Source organism: Suncus etruscus, chromosome 12, assembly GCF_024139225.1.
Source record: "Suncus etruscus isolate mSunEtr1 chromosome 12, mSunEtr1.pri.cur, whole genome shotgun sequence".
NCBI classification, from domain to species: Eukaryota; Metazoa; Chordata; class Mammalia; order Eulipotyphla; family Soricidae; genus Suncus; species Suncus etruscus.
This window is the reverse complement of record NC_064859.1, coordinates 23,993,858-24,011,366: the sequence shown is the minus strand read 5'-3', so window position 1 is coordinate 24,011,366 and position 17,509 is coordinate 23,993,858.

Genomic DNA, 17,509 nt, shown 5'->3' with positions numbered 1-17,509 from the left:
TTAATTGTTCTTAGGAAAAAAAATATTCAGGGTAGTCAGATGCTTGCACATTAGTGATTCCATCAATACAATAAGGCACAACTGAACACACGCATTTTAAAATCCCACAAAAAAATCACCAAAGAAATATTAAAAAAAAACAAAAAACGGTCACAAATTTCCTCACTTCTGTTTTCCAGGTGAGCCACCATCCCATCCACAGGGCAAAATCTGTGGATTTGACATCCCCACACTATTGCTTTTTCCTGTTTGGGAATGTGATATTCAATTTCTGGAGTAAGTAATGGAAATTCATGTTTCCCTGTGAAAATTACATCGAATCAAGATTTTTCACATTAAGATGCAATGCAGAGTGCTACAATTTCAAATCTTTCTTTCATCTTTCTTCCATATATAATTTCTAACCTTGTCTGTGTGTGTGTGTGTGTGTGTGTGTGTGTGCCTGTGTGCACACGCACGTGACACACAGGGAGGCACTCAGAAGTTACTCCTGGCTCTGCACTCAGAAATAGCTCCGGGCAGGCTCGAGGGACCAGATGGAATGCCGGGGATTGAACCCAGGTCTGTCCCAGGTCAGCCGCATGCAAGGCAAACACACTACTGCTGTGCTATCACTCTGGCCCCTTAACCTTGTTCATTTTTTTATCTTAATTTGGCTTTCTAGAAATTTGCCTATTTTACTGGCTTAAAAAAAAAGGACCAAAAGGGTCAGAAAGATAGCATGGTAGGTAGGGGTTTTGCCATGCATGTGGCCAACCCGGCTTCAATCTCAGGCATCCCTTGTGATCCCCAGATACTGTCAGGAATTATTCCTGAGCACAGAGCTAGGAGTAACTCCTGAGTGCCACCAGGTGTGGCGAAAAAATAAATAAATAAGAAAGATGCTTGCTAGAACTGAAATTACTGTAGACTCTTTAAAGGAAAAGGAACCAAATGGCTTCTTTTCTGAGATAGTCTATAAGGGAAGGAAGGAGATAGATAACTATGATTTCCCTCATATTTCATTCTCTTTTGCCCTCCTTACACTGATTCCATCTACTACTTTTACATGGTCTAGTATAGCCACCAGTTCTGAGGTTCCAAGTCTGATCCAATCAGCTACCAGAGGGGATGAGAAAGGGTATAAATGGTTCTTAAACTACCACTAATAGAAGCTAGAAGTATTTGATACTTGTTAAGTTTTTTTTCTAGCAACTTCAAGGATGATCCCAGGAAGATCTTTTCAGATGCAGCACTGAAATTAGTTTTTTAGCCTCCAGGTTATGCCCAAAGAGCACACTGACTTGAGGTCCTATGTCAGATCTCATATGTTGAGAACATTTACTGCTGAGCCAAGAGGTATTTATTGCTGTACTTGAATATAACTAATATAGTGATTAGAAATTATCTTACTCTCTCAGAACATATAAAATTGTGAGATCCAGTCACTTAAGGTAAGAACATTTCTAAAGCCCCATGACTTGTACTACATCTACTACCACCACAAACATGCAGGTTTAGTCATGTCAGAGATCATCCAGGCTGTGTACTAAGCCTGAGAACCATTCTAGGATTCCACTGGGAGAACATATCTGCTTCATCCCAGGAGAGTGCCTTGTTGACTTATAAGCTACAATTGGTGGTTGAATCATCTTTACCTTAGAATCTTTCAAGAATCTAGGTCCATAGTTTCTCTACCCTATTGTCTGAAATTAGACTAGATCTGTTGTCTGTTGCCTGGAATTATCCTGATTTTAGTATGACAGTTCCTACCCCCAGGAAACCCATGAGTCCTGGGCACCTAGGTCTGAAGTGTGAGTAGCAGCACATATAACCATGTGTACATAACTTGCAGACACAAATGTACCTGTGTAGTATGAAACTCACTTCTTATAATCTTTGATAGATCATTTAGCACAAAGAAAATGTGAAAGGCTTAAATAATATGGTCAATAATGGGCTATAATCAAATGTTGTACACTACCAAGTGCCAAAATAAAATACCAAAGCAACTGTACAATTAAATATAATTATCAAGCTTTAAACAACAAGAAAATTAATTTACTTCTACAGATAATGGGCTTGCTGAAATTAAAGTTTTAGGTTTACAGTAGAAAGACAAAGGCTGAGGTATACTTACTACATGTTACCATTTTCTGATTTTTTTTTTTAAATTTCAACAGTAACGCATGCAACTCATCGAGCAAAACAATATTAACTCAAAAATGTGTTGTCTACTTAAAGATAAATAGATATCTTCATTTTCAGTTCTACTTCCAAACCCTCCTGGAGTACCTTCATAAGTAATACACCTTTTATTCTAACAAAAACAATCATAATATCTGGGTCAGGAAAATCATGCAGGGCATGTGTCCAACCTGAGTTTCATCCCCAGCACTACCGGTGTCCAAGGCATTGTATGACCCAAGCAGCGCCATATCCTCAGGCCCTACCACTGATCCACTGGTGGCTGGTCATCAGGAATGACTCCCAGGCTATACCCCTGCAGCACTGCTTGGGAGGTAAATATTAAAATTAATAAGAACAAAATAATAAAAATAACAAATAAAACTGAAATAATTGGGGCCGGAGAGATAGCATAGCGGTAGGGCATTTGCATTGCCCGCAGCCGCCTCAGAAAGGATGGTGGTTTGAATCCCGGCATCCCATATGGTCCCCCATACATGCCAGGAGTAATTTCTGAGTGCAGAACCAGGAGTAACCCCTGAATGCTGCTGTGTGTGACCCCCCCAAAAAAAATAAATAAACTGTAATAATTACTGACTTTTCTTACTTTACAATTTGCTTCATGTCTTACAGTATTTCTATGAAATGAATAATACATATTTATAACCCATATTACAGGAGAAAGGTGAGGAACAGAGAGATAAGAGTCACTTCCCTCAAATCTCAAAAGTAAACATGAGAAGAGATTTAAAATCAGGCACTCTGGCTCCAGTGAACCTCTATACTAAATTACCTGTCTCACTGACTTGACATAAGTCCTTCCTGGGAGTTACTAAGTCTACTTTAAATGCAAATCTAATTCCATTATTGCTGAAAAGGCAACAGCAACTTTCTCTCTATACTTTCACTAACATATCTGCTGTTAGGAAATTGCTGTGACTTGGTCCTTACAAAGGTGGACTTGGCATGAGAGCTACATTCCTTGCCAACAAAGTGGCTGCCAGGAGGTGTTTTGACAAGCCAATGCCCTGGAGGACTTACCTCTCTCCAAGTGCTTCTATTTAAACTCCCCTCCCCCTCCACCCATCTCCCACCCCCCAATCTGTGCTGCTCCTGCCTCAGATGAAAAGCTACAGAAGCAAAAACAGGCCCACATTTATTTGGGGGTTACCATCAAGAAGATCCAGAAGACATTTTTATTATTATTTGTCATTCTCATTGAAATAAAACCTCCAATTCCAGGAAATACACAGATCTTTTGGACTACATACGCTTCATAATCCCAGGGGTCTGAGAAGCCAAGGAATCACATTGAGGGATACAATCAGAAAACCAGTCCTATGAGAACCAGAATAACTCAATGAGCAGAGCACATGAGTAGCTTTTTTTGTTTTGTTTTGCTTTGGGGCCACACCCTGTGATACTCAGGGGTTACTCCTGGCTTTGTGCTCAGAAATCAGTCCTGGCTGGGGGACCATATGGCACACCGGGGGATCGAACTATACTCCATCCTAAATTAGCACGTGCAAGGCAAATGCCTTACCACTGCACCACCACATCAACCCCAGTGCATAGCTCTTAAGTTCTATTTCCTGGCACAACATGGTGCATCGTCTTGGCAAGGCCCTAATGAGAGCCTTGGTCAGTAAGGGCCTACCCAGCACCCTGAGAATACCATCACCATGTCCAACTATGGAGTGCTGGCCCCACTCCTACACCCCTCCTGGCTCCTCTTTAAAAAATAACTATTTGGTAAAGGAGAGATGACCAAAAGGCTAAAGCGCATACTCTGCATGTGGGAGCCCTGTGGTCACTGGTTATGCATGTGGAAGTAGACTCCAACTACATGGTGTGGTCCAACAAAACAGGTATATGTGACATGTTTATGTCACAAAGAGATAACTAAAGGTATTGTACCAGCTTTTGTGTCGTATGTGAGAAGCTACTTTCTGATCTTAGAATCAAGAACTGATGTACTCAGAATCAAGCTAAACACTTAAGAGTCAAAAACCTCTTATGGGGGCCAGAGTGATAGCACAGCAGATAGGGTGTTTGCCTTGCACGTGACCAACCCAGGTCTGATCCCCAGCATCCCATATGGTCCCCTGAGCCTGCCAAGAATAATTTCTAAGTGCACAGTGCCACTGGGTGTGGCCCTAAACCAAAAAAGAGGTTTTCTTATGGCTTTAGGAGGATTGAGGGGCAACATCTGATGGTGTTCAGGGGTTACTCCGAGCAGTCTTGGGGGACTATATAGGATTCCAGGGATTGAACCTGAGTCCATCCTGGGTTGGCACATGCAAGGCAAACATCCTGCCCACTGTGCTACTGCTTCTCCTCTTATGATTTTATTTTGTGTATTCATGCTCTGAACATGGAGTGTGGGGCATTGTATGCATGTACACTTTTGCTTTACCTGTAAAGCTCTTATCACAACTTGCAATTGTATATTTCTAAGACTTACAGTCTTGCATCTGTTTCCTGCACTGACCTTGGGCTTTGTTGTCTGGGCAGAGCCCAAGTTCACTTTACTGCTTGGTTCCAAAAACCTCTCACAGAAGCTGGTGTTAGTAGTTCCTCACTGAACATTTGTTGAATGAATGAATGAATGAATGAGTCAAGGAATAAATAAACTACATGAGCCATGGTTTGTTTAATTTCCCCTTTTATATAAGCTGCTAAAACATTTCAAACTATACTTATTCCTCTCCCCAATAGCAAGTGTTGAGGGTTTTATGCCTATTGTTTTTGTTTTAGTCTCATTCCTAATATCTTTCCTCCTTTACCTTTAACTTTCTTTTTTCTTTTATACATGTTGTCTGTCTACTTTGCTAAATTTTATGTAACCCTGTAAGCTGTCTTAAATTTCCTTGCAGAATAAATAAATATATCTATTAAAGTCTTTTTTTATTATATTAGAACTATTAACACCAGACTCTGCCAACACACACATCTGATCACCAGTAAACTCTGATTAACAGCCAAGATTTGCTAGGTCCAGCCAGCTCTAACATAATAATGAAAGTAAATCAGACCAAGTCCACGAACCAACCCTGGTGTGCCATTCCAGGCAGTGTTGTGCACTGCGCCTATGACAAGCACATTTTCAATAGGACTCAGCTATTCAATCATCACTAAGAAGCATGGTGCTTGCCAGATAAATGTTACACATCTGGGGTAAAAGAATGATTTACTTTTAGTGGTTACCCAAAATGTAACAGCATACTAGTTGTGAAAAGTTTGTGCGCAGAGACATAATACAGGGATTAGGGTACCCCATGTCACGTGTCTCCCAGCAGTGCCAAGTATGTCCTAGAGGCCCCCAAGTACTGACCTGCTGGTCTATAGCACTGCAAGTAAGGCCAGAGCAGCACAATACCCTTGGACTTCATATTGAGTCACTAACCTGGTTGGCTGAGAATATCCAGGGTGAGGAAAGAGGGGTAGTAAGGAAGCCTTAAGTTCATGTTTATTAGGGGCCAGATAGTTCATTGGGTAGGGTGTTTGCCTTGCACAGAGCTGAACCAGGTTCCATCCCTGGCACTCCATATGGTCAACCTAAGTATTTCCATAAGCAAACCCTGAGATCTGCCAGTTGTGACCCAAAAACAAAACCAAAAGCCAAGTTCTGTTTATTGTATTTAATTAGGGTAGGGGGAATAGGAAGTGGGGGTGGATGAGGGAGAAGTAAGATGAGGAGGTGGATCTAGTAAGATCCTAGTATTCAGGAACTGGGAAAAGTATGGTCGCCTGGTGAATGGAAGTGTAATAAAGATATGAAGTGGTCTAAATCCCCTTCAAAATCTAGGGGCCAGAACGACAGCACAATGGCAGGGCATTTGCCTTGCACACGGCCACCAGGAATGAACCCGGGTTCAATCCCCATCATCCCATATGGTCCCCTGAGCCTGCCAGGAGCGATTTCTGAGTGCAAAGCCAGGAGTAACCCCTGAGCATCGCCGGGTGTGCCCCCCCCCCAAAAATTATAACATGGAGCCCAAGAGAAAGTTCAAAGGGTTGTGTGCCTGTTTTATATGCAGGAGACCCAGGTTTCATGCCCCAAGCCCCTCATAGTCCTCTAGCATTGCTGGAATGAGACCTTTCACCCCAGCACAGAGATAAGTAGCCCCCAGCAAAGCATTGTTTGGGTGTGCCCCCCCCCAAAAGAGAAAGAAACCTTAAAAAAAACATGTACTACGCATCCGCTAGTGCCAGTGGGAAGCATGACTTGCAAGTCTGAAACTTCACGGCTTTCTGGTTCTGTAATTCATTAAGTCCCATTTCACATGTGGACCCATCCCTTTCCCCTTTAAAGAAACACCACTTTCAGATCCCATTACTGAGGACACCCCTGCAACACCCCAAAGTTAAACAGCTGCACCCCACAGGGTGCTCCACACCCTAGACTTGAAAGGAGGGGAGTTCGCTATTCGAACCCTCTCTCTCCTCCATCACCACCACCCAGAGGAGGCCAGTTCAACCTCTCCTCTGGGGTCAGTCTGACAGCACAGAACGTTCACAGGCAAAACAGATTCAAGCCCGGTTTTTAAATAAGGCCCATCTGAGTCCATCTTAGCTGGCAAACTGCAAGAGGAGGGAAGAAGAGTGGGAGGAAAGAAACAGATGGGTAATAATCATGTGTCACAGACAAATCCCAATTTTAAAAGAATTTGATAGGGAGTGGGCTGGGTTCTCTCGCTCAAGAAAAGGAAGGGGCTTGGGCAAGACAATAGGCTAGAGCCCGAGCCTGAGCCGCATCCTAAAGCAGCCTGCTCCCCCACCCCATCGCCCCATCACCAGGTAGGGAGGGGGCGGTCCAGCCCTTCTCGCTCTTTCCAAACCATCGGAAGCCGGTGGTCCCCGCCTAGCCACCCCTCCCGGCCCCAGGGTGTCCTCCGCCTCTGTGCAGGAGGCGAGACCAGGCCTGGGAGCTGGAAGCAAAGAGATGCAAGACCAACAAGACCCCCTAGGAGGGCACAGGCCCTTTTTCCCCCCGCCAGTGGTGGGGTTCCTTAAAAAAAAAAATAAAGCCAAGCCCACCGAGCCAGCGCCCACGCGACTCCAGCCCTTCTCGCCCCCCAAAACCGACTGCAGGCGACCAGGCACCTGCAGGGCGCAGCTGGAGCGGGCGCGCCCGGGGCGGCGGCCTGGCTGGAGCGCATCGCCCAGCCTGCGCCTGTGCCAGTGCGTTGGGCGGCTCCCCAGAGGGCGGTGGCGGGGTGCAGATCAGGGATGGGGGCGGCCCTGGGTGCGTGCAGGCGGGTCCGAGGAGAAAGCCCCACCTGTACCGGGGGGCTCCCAGGGCAGCCCCGCTTTCCCGAGCATCCCCAAGGCTGTTACATCACCGTGCGCCAAGGGCTGCTTCGCAGATGCGCTCCGGGAGAAGCTCCCTCCCCGGTGCAGACCAACCCAGCAAGCTGCAAGGAGATTGAGGGAGGTGGGGGTTCTCAAATGTCATGCAAATAAACAAAACCCAGGTCAGCCCACCTTTGGTGCCCAATGCCCAGCCGGGCGTACCTGCTGCGGGGAGATCTGAGCCATGCCCGCTCTTCTCTGCCGGTGCTGCGCGCTGCGTCCTGTTGTTGCTCTGGAACTCGCACCCGGCCAGCCAGCGGAGCGCCTTCAGCTCCCCATCCCGCAGCGGGGCGGGCACGTCTCCGTGTCCCTGGGCAACGCCCCCCCCCAAGAGGCTCCTCGGCGACAAAAGGGGTCCCCCACCCCGCGCTCACGGTCCCGCTGCCGGGAGGAAATCCATTCCCCGCACGACGCTGCCGCTGCTGCGAGGAAAGGCGAGTTCTCGTGGCCGTGCGCGCTCACAAAGGACGCCCGGCGGTGCCCACAGCGCCCCCTCGAGCGGGACCGATGCCCGGACACCCGCCTGCCTGCCCGCCTGCCCGCCCCGAAGGCCGTGGTGCTGCAGTGCCCCCCCCCGCCCGCCTGCACTGCCGCAGTCCTGCTGCCCGAGGAAGAAGAGCCAGCACAGGAAAGGTGCGGGTCTCTGCGTGCCCACCACCTCCCTGGCACTGCTTAAGCAACCTTCTTCCCCTTGGCATGCTGGACTTTTTGGTCTTGGAAAAGCTGTCTCCGTTAGTGGTCTGAATAGCTGAATGGTCTTGATGCTGTCAGTGGCAAACTGCCCCCAAGGATCCTGGTCCTAATTCTGACTTCTTCAACAAGGGCAAAAATGGTCAGTGATTTCCCCATACTCCAGGGTCTGGGTCAGCTCCCTCCCCAGTCACAATTTCCTCCTCTCACCAAAGGGGGAAAGTGTGGATGGAGTGTGTGAGGACCTCAGTGGACAGGCAGTATGACCTTGCCCGGTCACTTATCCTCCCCTGCTGTGACCTTCCTCTGTGTTTGGACAACAGCAGTGTCCAAGGCCCTTCCTGCGTCTGATACCTTCACCAAGCTTGTCAAAAGGAGGATGAGGTCAGAGGTCAGAGTGGGAGTTTGGGACTTTAGGTACCCATAAGTAATCTCCATCAGCTCAACTCGCCAAAGTTCTCCTAAATCAGTGCTCACTCTCGATGCCCTTTAAAATGAAATTTCAGCTACTGGACAGTCCAAGGGGTGAGGTGCTTGCCTTGTGTTCTGCCCATCCCAGTTCCCAGCACCACATATGAAATCCTCTGCACCACATATGGTGTCCTATGCACAGCCAGGTGTCACTCCTGAACGGAGAGAAAGATGGGGCTCCTGAGCACAGCTGAGTTTGGTCTCATCCCGCCATCTCCCAGAGAGAAATTGCAAGGAAACTACAGCTTCCAGAAAAGACCTTTGTCAGGATTCTTGGTTCCTAATAGGGCTTGTAGTACCACTGCCCTTGGATACCCCATTAAAAAAAAAACTCACGGGACCCCACTGCAATAGTGCTGTTGAGTCAGAATCTCTGTAGGTAGCCCAGGAATCCATATTTTATTTTGTGTGTGTGTGTGGTTTTTTTGGATCACACCCGGCGGCACTCAGGAGTGACTCCTGGCTCTGAGCTCAGAAATCGGTCCTGGCAGGCTCGGGAGACCATATGGGATGTCAGGAATCGAACCACTGTTCATCCTGGATCGGATGCATGCTAGGCAAACACCCTACTGCTATGCTATCATATTTTTTAAAGCCCCTTACCAAGTAATTCCTTTGCTCCCTAACACTTGAGAAAGGCCACTCGAAAACTATTGCTCTTGTAGATTGGAAAATCCCAACCCTAAAGCCCACTGGCAACCATGGCATTTTAGGACCAGAGCAAAGGCTGCCATTCTGTTCTGTCCAACAAACTCTCCAGCACTCTGTCCCAACACCCTCCTTCATCATTTGGAGCTTCTTCAGTCCCCCTCCAATTTCAGGAGTCCCCAGGCCCTGAAACTCCTCCCTTACTATGCCCTGACAGAAGCAGGACCAGGACACTGGTCAGCCATGTATTTATTGAGACACTTCAGGTGCCTGGGCACTGTTGGTGCTGAATGCGATGTGGAAATCTGGAACACCTTCTATAGAGCCCTGAAATTACAGATAGGCAGGTCCTGTTCTGACACAGAACCCAAAAAAGGAATAGAGAATTTTTGCTTTATCTAGAAATAGAAGGCTTCATAAATTCCACCAATCATCTCTATCACTCAGAAGTTGCTCTTCCTGGTGTGTCATTCCGCTTTCTCAAACTAATAATAGCAAATATTTTATTAACTCTTGTCACTGTTCTGAGGGTTTTCCATGCATTTTTATTCATTTAGCCTTCACCAGAACTCTAGGAGAGTGGTACTTTCATTATTCTACTTTAAAAATGAAGAAAAGGGCACAGGGAGATAGGCAACTATAGGTTGCAGGGCTAGAAGGTAGCAGTGCTAGGATTTGAATTCAAGCACTATGACTCCTGAGATTGGGGAAACCTTAACCGCTTTTCAACACATTGCTTTCTTAGAGGGAACAACAACAAGCCAAAACTAGAATGCAGAACTGGTACAAGATACTGAGAAGGTTAATAAGGCTAATATTTCTCTTTCCCTCACCCCCCCCCAAAAAACGGTGATTCTGCTATTCTAGCCATCACCAAATCTAAAAATAAAATCATCATTTTCTCTCAGACAACATCTAAACATGATAGGTAGAGGATTTTATAGTGCAATGCGATGTCTGTAGGAATTGTTCAAATGCCGTATAATAAATAAAACTTCATTATCTCAATTTCCAACTTAATAGTCTAGATAAAATTTTAGTTGTAGTTCTCAACTCCCAATTCACATTGAAATTGAAGAAAGGAAACCAAGGAGTTGGTTCCAGTCTGTCAAAAGAAATCTCTAGACTTCAGTCCCCACTGCAAAAAGTCCAAGTTGCCAGGCCCTTACTAAGAAAACTCCATGTTAGAGCCACATAATCATATTTGCCTAGCCCTCTAGAAGCCAGGTAGTTTAAGATTAGATTTTATAAATGATGCGCAATAAAATCATTTCTAATTGCCAAGTCTCTTGACAGAAAATGTTTGTGCCAAGCAATAATTTAAAAAGGCGGTGGTGCTAAAGGTAAGGTGCCTGCCTTGCCTGCGCTAGCCTTGGACGGACCGCGGTTCGATCCCCCGGTGTCCCATATGGTCCCCCAAGCCAGGAGCAACTTCTGAGCACATAGCCAGGAGTAACCCCTGAGCATCGCTAGGTGTGGCCCAAAAAAAAAAAAAAAGATACCAGGCCTATGGTATTTCACATGGTATTCTTAACCTTTCCCTTTGGACTGGCAGACTTTGTGATTTGCCTCTGACCAAGAAAATACAGCAAAGGAGATAGAATGTCACTTCTATCGATAAGTAAAACTTCATCTTGTCAACTGCCTCTCTTGACTTCTTGACTTACGTGTCTTGATGAAACTAGTAGCCATATGAGGGAGACATATTTCTGCCATAACCACATAAATTGGGGAGCAGGTCCTGCCCAATCAAGTTACCAGCTGAGAGTATAGCCCTCTTGGACACCTGGATTTCTGCTTGAAAGATACCTTGATGCAATGTATAGCAATGGATTCAGCTATGCCATGCCTGCTGCAAAAGCCCTGACCCATATGAATCAAGAAGTAGTGTGTTGTTTCAGCTTGCTTGTTAGTGATACTATGCTACCCAGTAGTCACCACTACAGTACTTTAGTACAATTCAGGGTCAAACATACCAGCAACTACCCCAAAGTATGCTGGAGGTGTTGCTGGAACTGACACTCCAGGGTATTGGCCCTCTACCAATGGTCACTAGGATTTAGTAGGCAGAAGCCCAGCACACTTATTCCTAAACCTGGGGAGGACACCTCAAAATATTCTGAGCCCAAGTCATTCACCTTGTTGGTGACCTGTGCATCTTTTATAGAATTGCTTTCCTTCCCTGCATCACTTACCCTCTCTAACTGGTGTTTCCTCTGCTTGCCTCCAAAATAAACTACAAAGCCTGGTCTATTTTTAGGGGACTCCAATTGAGGACAGGATAAAGAAGGAAACACAGTACTTTCAGAGTAAGACCAGTGAGAAATGCTAAGACTGTATCAGAAGAATCACTCTACCAACGAGGGACTTCACCAATGAGGGGCAACACTCCAGTTGGCCCATGTCTGAGGTCTACTGTGGAAAAACAAACCAGGAGTCTAGGCTTGGTGCTGTAGTTCAATCTCAGACACCACATGGACACAGAAAGACTCTATTCCTGGGAACTCATTTTCTAGCTGTGAAGAAATGTTAAGTGCATTAGTTCTTCCTGCTTGGAATCCACAAGAATGTTTCAGAATAAAGGCCTTTTGCTGGGGACAACTACTTTCCCAGTAGTTATTGGAGTTATTCCTGAGTTATTCCTTGAGACTGTGATAAAACTTTTAGAGTCCATTTTGATAGAGGTGCTCCATAATGGCTGAAATTGTAGTTCCTAAATTTCTGTGTTGAACTTTTTTTTTCCTTTATTTAAACATCTTGGTTACATATATGATTGTGATTAGGTTTCAGTCATGTAAAGAACACCCCCTTCACCAGTGCAACATTCCCACCACCCGTGTCCCAAATCTCCCTCCATCCCACCCCACCCCCACCTGTACTCCAGACAGGCTTTCCAGTTCCCTCATTCATTCACATGATTGTGGTATTTCTCTGTGTAGTTATTTCTATAACTGCACTCACCACTCTTTGTGGTGAGCTCCATGAAGTGATCTGGAAGTTCCAGCCCTCCTCTCATTGTCTCTGAGGATTGTTGCAAAAATGACTTTTATTTTTCTTAAAACCCATAGGTGAGACTATTCTGTGTGTGTGTCTCTCTCTCCCTCTGACTTATTTCACTTAGCATGATAGATTCCATGTACATACATGTATAGGAAAATTTCATGACTTCATCTCTCCTGATGGCTGCATAGTATTCCATTATGTATATGTACCACATTTTCTTTAGCCATTCGTCTGTTGAAGGGCATCTTGGTTGTTTCCAGAGCATGTCTATTGTGAATAGTGCTGCAATAAATATAGGTGTGAGGAAGGGGTTTTTGTATTGTATTCTTGTGTTCTTAGGGTATATCCCTAGGAGTGGAATAGCTGGGTTGAATGGAAGCTCAATTTCCAGATTTTGGAGGAATCTCCATATCGCTTTCCATAGTGGTTGGACTAGACAGAATTCCCACCAGCAGTAGATAAGAGTTCCTTTCTCTCCACATCCCCGCCAGCACCAATTGTTCTCATTCTTTGTGATGTGCGCCAATCTCTGTGGTGTGAGGTGGTATCTCATTGTTGTTTTGATTTGCATTTCCCTGATGATTAGTGACGAGGAGCATTTTTTTCATGTGCCTTTTGACCATTTGTATTTCTTTTTTATCAAAGTGTCTGTTCATTTCTTCTCCCCATTTTTTGATGGGATTAGATGTTTCTTTTTTGTAAAGTTCTGTCAGTGCCCTGTATATTTTGGATATTAGCCCCTTATCTGATGGGTGTTGGGTGAATAGTTTCTCCCACTCGGTGGGTGATTCTTGTATCCTGGGCACTATTTCTTTTGAGGAGCAGAAGCTTCTCAGTTTAATGTATTCCCATCTGTTGATCTCTGCTTCCACTTGTTTGGAAAGTTCAGTTTCCTCCTTGAAGATGCCTTTAGTCTCAATATCATGGAGTGTTTTACCAACATGTTGTTCTATATACCTTATGGTAACGGGTCTGATATCAAGGTCTTTAATCCATTTGGATTTTACTTCATGCATGATGTTAACTGGGGGTCTATGTTCGCTTTTTTGCAAGTGGCTAACCAGTTCTGCCAGCACCACTGTTGAACAGGTTTTCCCTGCTCCACTTAGGATTTCTTGCTCCTTTGTCAAAAATTAGGTAATTGTATGTCTGGGAGACAATGTCTGAGAACTCAAGCCTTTTCCACTGATCTGAGAGTCTGTCTTTATTCCAATACCATGCTGTTTTGATAACTATTGCTTTGCAGTACAGTTTAAAGTTGGTGAAAGTAATGCCTCCCATTTTCCTTTTCCCTAGGAGTGCTTTAGCTATTCGAGGGTGTTTATTGTTCCAGATAAACTTCATAAGTGTTTGATCCACTTCTTTGAATATTATCCTCAATGGAGAAAAACTAAAAGCCTTTCCTCAAATTCTGGTACAAGACAAGGCTATCCGCTCTCACCACTCCTCTTCAACATAGTACTGGAAGTTCTTGCTATAGCCATCAGGCAAGAAAAAGATATCAAGGGAACCAGATAGGAAAGTAAGAAGTCAAGCTCTCGCGGTTTGCAGATGACATGATACTCTACTTAGAAAACCCTAAAGACTCTACCAAAAAGCTTCTAGAAACAATAGATTCATATAGCAAGGTGGCAGGCTACAACATTAACACACAGAAATCAATGGCCTTTTTATACACCAATAATGAAAGGAAAGAGAAGGAAGTCAAGAAGGCAATCCCATTCACATTAGTGCCACACAAACTCAAACATCTTGGAGTCAACTTGACCAAAGACGTGAAGGACCTATACAAAGAAAACTATAAAGCCCTGCTCCAAGAAATAAGACAGGACACACGAAAATGGAAACACATACCCTGCTCATGGATTGGCAGGATTAACATAATTAAAATGGCAATACTCCCCAAAGCATTGTACAGATTTAATGCGATCCCCTTAAAAATACCCATGACATTCTTCAAAGAAGTGGATCTGTGTTGAACTTCTAAGCCCCAGCATCTTATAATGAGGCTGTATCTAGAGAGAGTCTTCAGAGATATGAAGTAAATTAATGAGATAATTAAGATATTTTAAAAATTAGTCCAAAAGGATAGACCTTAATCCAGAAGACTGGATTCTTCCAGTAAGAAGAAAGTAGAGCCAGATGAGCACAGAGAGACCATCTGAAGACATAAGGATCAGAGCCAAATATAGTCAGCCTCGGAGAGAGGCCTCAGAGAAACCAGATGTGCAGACACCCTAAACTCTTGGTCTCAGACAAAAATTCTATTGTATTGGGGCTGGAGAGATAGCATGGAGGTAAGGTGTTTGCCTTGCATGCAGAAGGACGGTGGTTCAAATCCCGGCATCCCATTTGGTCCCCTGAGCCTGCTAGGAGCCTTTCTCTGCGTAGAGCCAGGAGTGACCCCTGAGCGCTGCCGGATGTGACCCGAAAACCAAAAAAAAAAAATTCTATTGTACCAGTGCTTAGTGAAGCACGATTTGATGGAGACACCCTAAACTCCAGTTCTCACTTTTACATTAGCCTCCAAACTCAACTGCTGCAGATAGAAGTACTGAGAATTATTTAAGTCCCTCCAAGGACGTCCCTAGTGGATTCAAATGTTAAGTGCATTCGTTCTTCCTGCTTGGAATCCACAAGAATGTTTCCGAATGAAGGCCTTTTGCTGGGGACAACTACTTTCCTAGTAGTTATTGGAGTTATTCCTGAGTTATTCCTTGAGACTGTGATAAAACTTTTAGAGTCCATTTTGATAGAGGTGCTCTCAGACAACAGATTTTTTTCCCCAAGACCATAACTCACTACCTAATGCAGCTTCAATCCATAGATGCCACTCACACTGATTCCAGTACATTCTACATAATATGTGGACAATTTATACAATAACGGTTTTCTCATCCTTACCATGAGATCCACCCTATACAATTTGATACTCAAAAGCAAGGAATTCTAATGCCGATAACTGGGAAAATCTAAAAGTCACTGAAGAGATAAAGGGGAAAATGGAATATCCACCCTTCCGGTTCAACTTAGTTCCCCAGCCCCGGAAATTGCTCTGGAAACTCCTTGTCTCCTATTTTTACAGACCTATTCTGTGGTTAGCTTTGTTTTCTTGCCAACAAAAGAGTTACTTCTCTTCAGTCTTTTTTCAGTTATCTGCCATGTCTATCCATTAACACTAATGAAAGAGGGTCCAAAGTTCAATGAACAAACAATCCCCCTTGAAGGTAGAGGAAAGAAAAATACTGGGGGAAAAGGGAAAACAGAAATACTGGGCTAAAGTCAGAGTAATATAACAGCAAGTAGGGTGTTTGCTTTGCACAACAGAACCAGGTTTGGCCCCAGGCATCCCATCTGGTCCCTGAGCCTGCCTAGAGTGATTTCTGAGCTCAGAACCAGGAGTAACCCCTGAGCACCACCAGGTGTGCCTCCCCTGCCAAAAAAATAAAATAAAAACAAAACAAAAAGAAAAGAAAAATATTGTGCCTCAACAATAGATGAGTGGCTAAAGAAACTATGGTACATATACACAATAGAATACTATGCAGCTGTCAGGAAAGATAAAGTCATGAAGTTTTCCTCTACATGGATGGGCATGGAAAATATTATGCTATGTGAAATGAGTCAGAGGAAGAGAAATAGATACAGAATAGTCTCACTCATCTGTGGTATTTAAGAAAAAGACACTGTGGTAGGGGCGGCGGGGGGTGTGTGTGAAAAAAAAAAAAAAACAAGACAGTATGGTAATAATAATACCCAGAGACAATAGAGGTAAGAGCCAGAAGGACCAGCCCATGATATGAAGCTTACCACAAAGATTGGTGAGTACATTTAGAGAAATAACTACACCAACAACTAACGTGACAATGGTAGTGAGAGAAGTAGAATGCCTGTCTCGAAGACAGACAGGGGGTGGAGGAGGAGGAAGTTGGGGGGCATTGGTGGTGGGAATGCACTGGTGAAGCAGGATATACTTTTTAATAACTGAAACCCAACTACAAACCTATTTGTAACCCTGGTGCTTAAATATATTATAAAAAAGAAAAAATAAAAATACTGGGCCTTTTAAGTGTGAATTGTCCCTATAACACACATATATGGAAGGAAACTAGATATTGCTGTGGGTGAAACTTACCAAATCATATGCAGTCAGTTGCTATCTCAGATTTGTTCAAGTAGCTCTACCACTTTCTAGCTTTGTGCCTTTTGTAATTCCTCTAAGAAGGCAAATTTTGTGGGTCAACTTGATAATGTCACAGATAAAATTTATTGCACCAGAGCCCAGTGAAGTGACACAAGTTGACAGAGAAGACAATAAACATTCTTGGTGTGAATAGAGCTAATTTGGACGAGACTAATTTGTAGGCTAAGCTTGCCCTCCCTGATGCAGTTTATTTCATGCAATCATCTGAAGACATGAACGGAAAATAATGACCCTCTGAATAGTGCTTGAAACATCAAGTCCTGAGTCTCAAGCTTCTCCATTTTTTTGAATGAACTTGTGCTTTCAATGTCCTGCTTCTCGGACTTTGGACTTAACAGTAAAGCCACCAAAATCTGTACAAAATACCGATTTTGTACTAAGAGCAGTAAGCTACAATAAAAAAAAATGCTTTATAAATGTAGAAGGGACTTCAAGCAAGTGGCCAGAAGATGGGTTTTGTTATGAATGCTAGAAAAACCCTGGATTTCACGAAGGGATTGTTAGTAGAAATATGAGTATTAAAGGCAATTCTATTGAGGATTCAAGAGAAATAGGACTAAAGAGAAAACACCCATCTTCTTATAAATCCATAAATAATCATGACTAGAATGTTTTTCAGAACAAGATTGATAAATTCATTGTGATATCAAGAGATAGAAATGAGAAACAGATTAATAGAAACTAAAGGAAAAACAAACCTTATAAAGTAGCAAAGAATCCAGCTTCTGTTCTAGTTTTTCTGTCAAATAAAAGAGCAATAAAATTGAATGTCTGCAGAAATTTCTAAACAAAATATTGAAGGCATGACTTGTACCTTACTGTGTATAGTAAAATCTGAGAGAGATTCATTGAAAGGTAATTGTTAAATAGAAAGGAGTTAGACCTTGGAAAATATTGAAAACTCTCAGCCTATCCATATGCAAAAATTAAAAATGTATTTATACTGAAGAAAATTTGAGGACATAGCCAAGC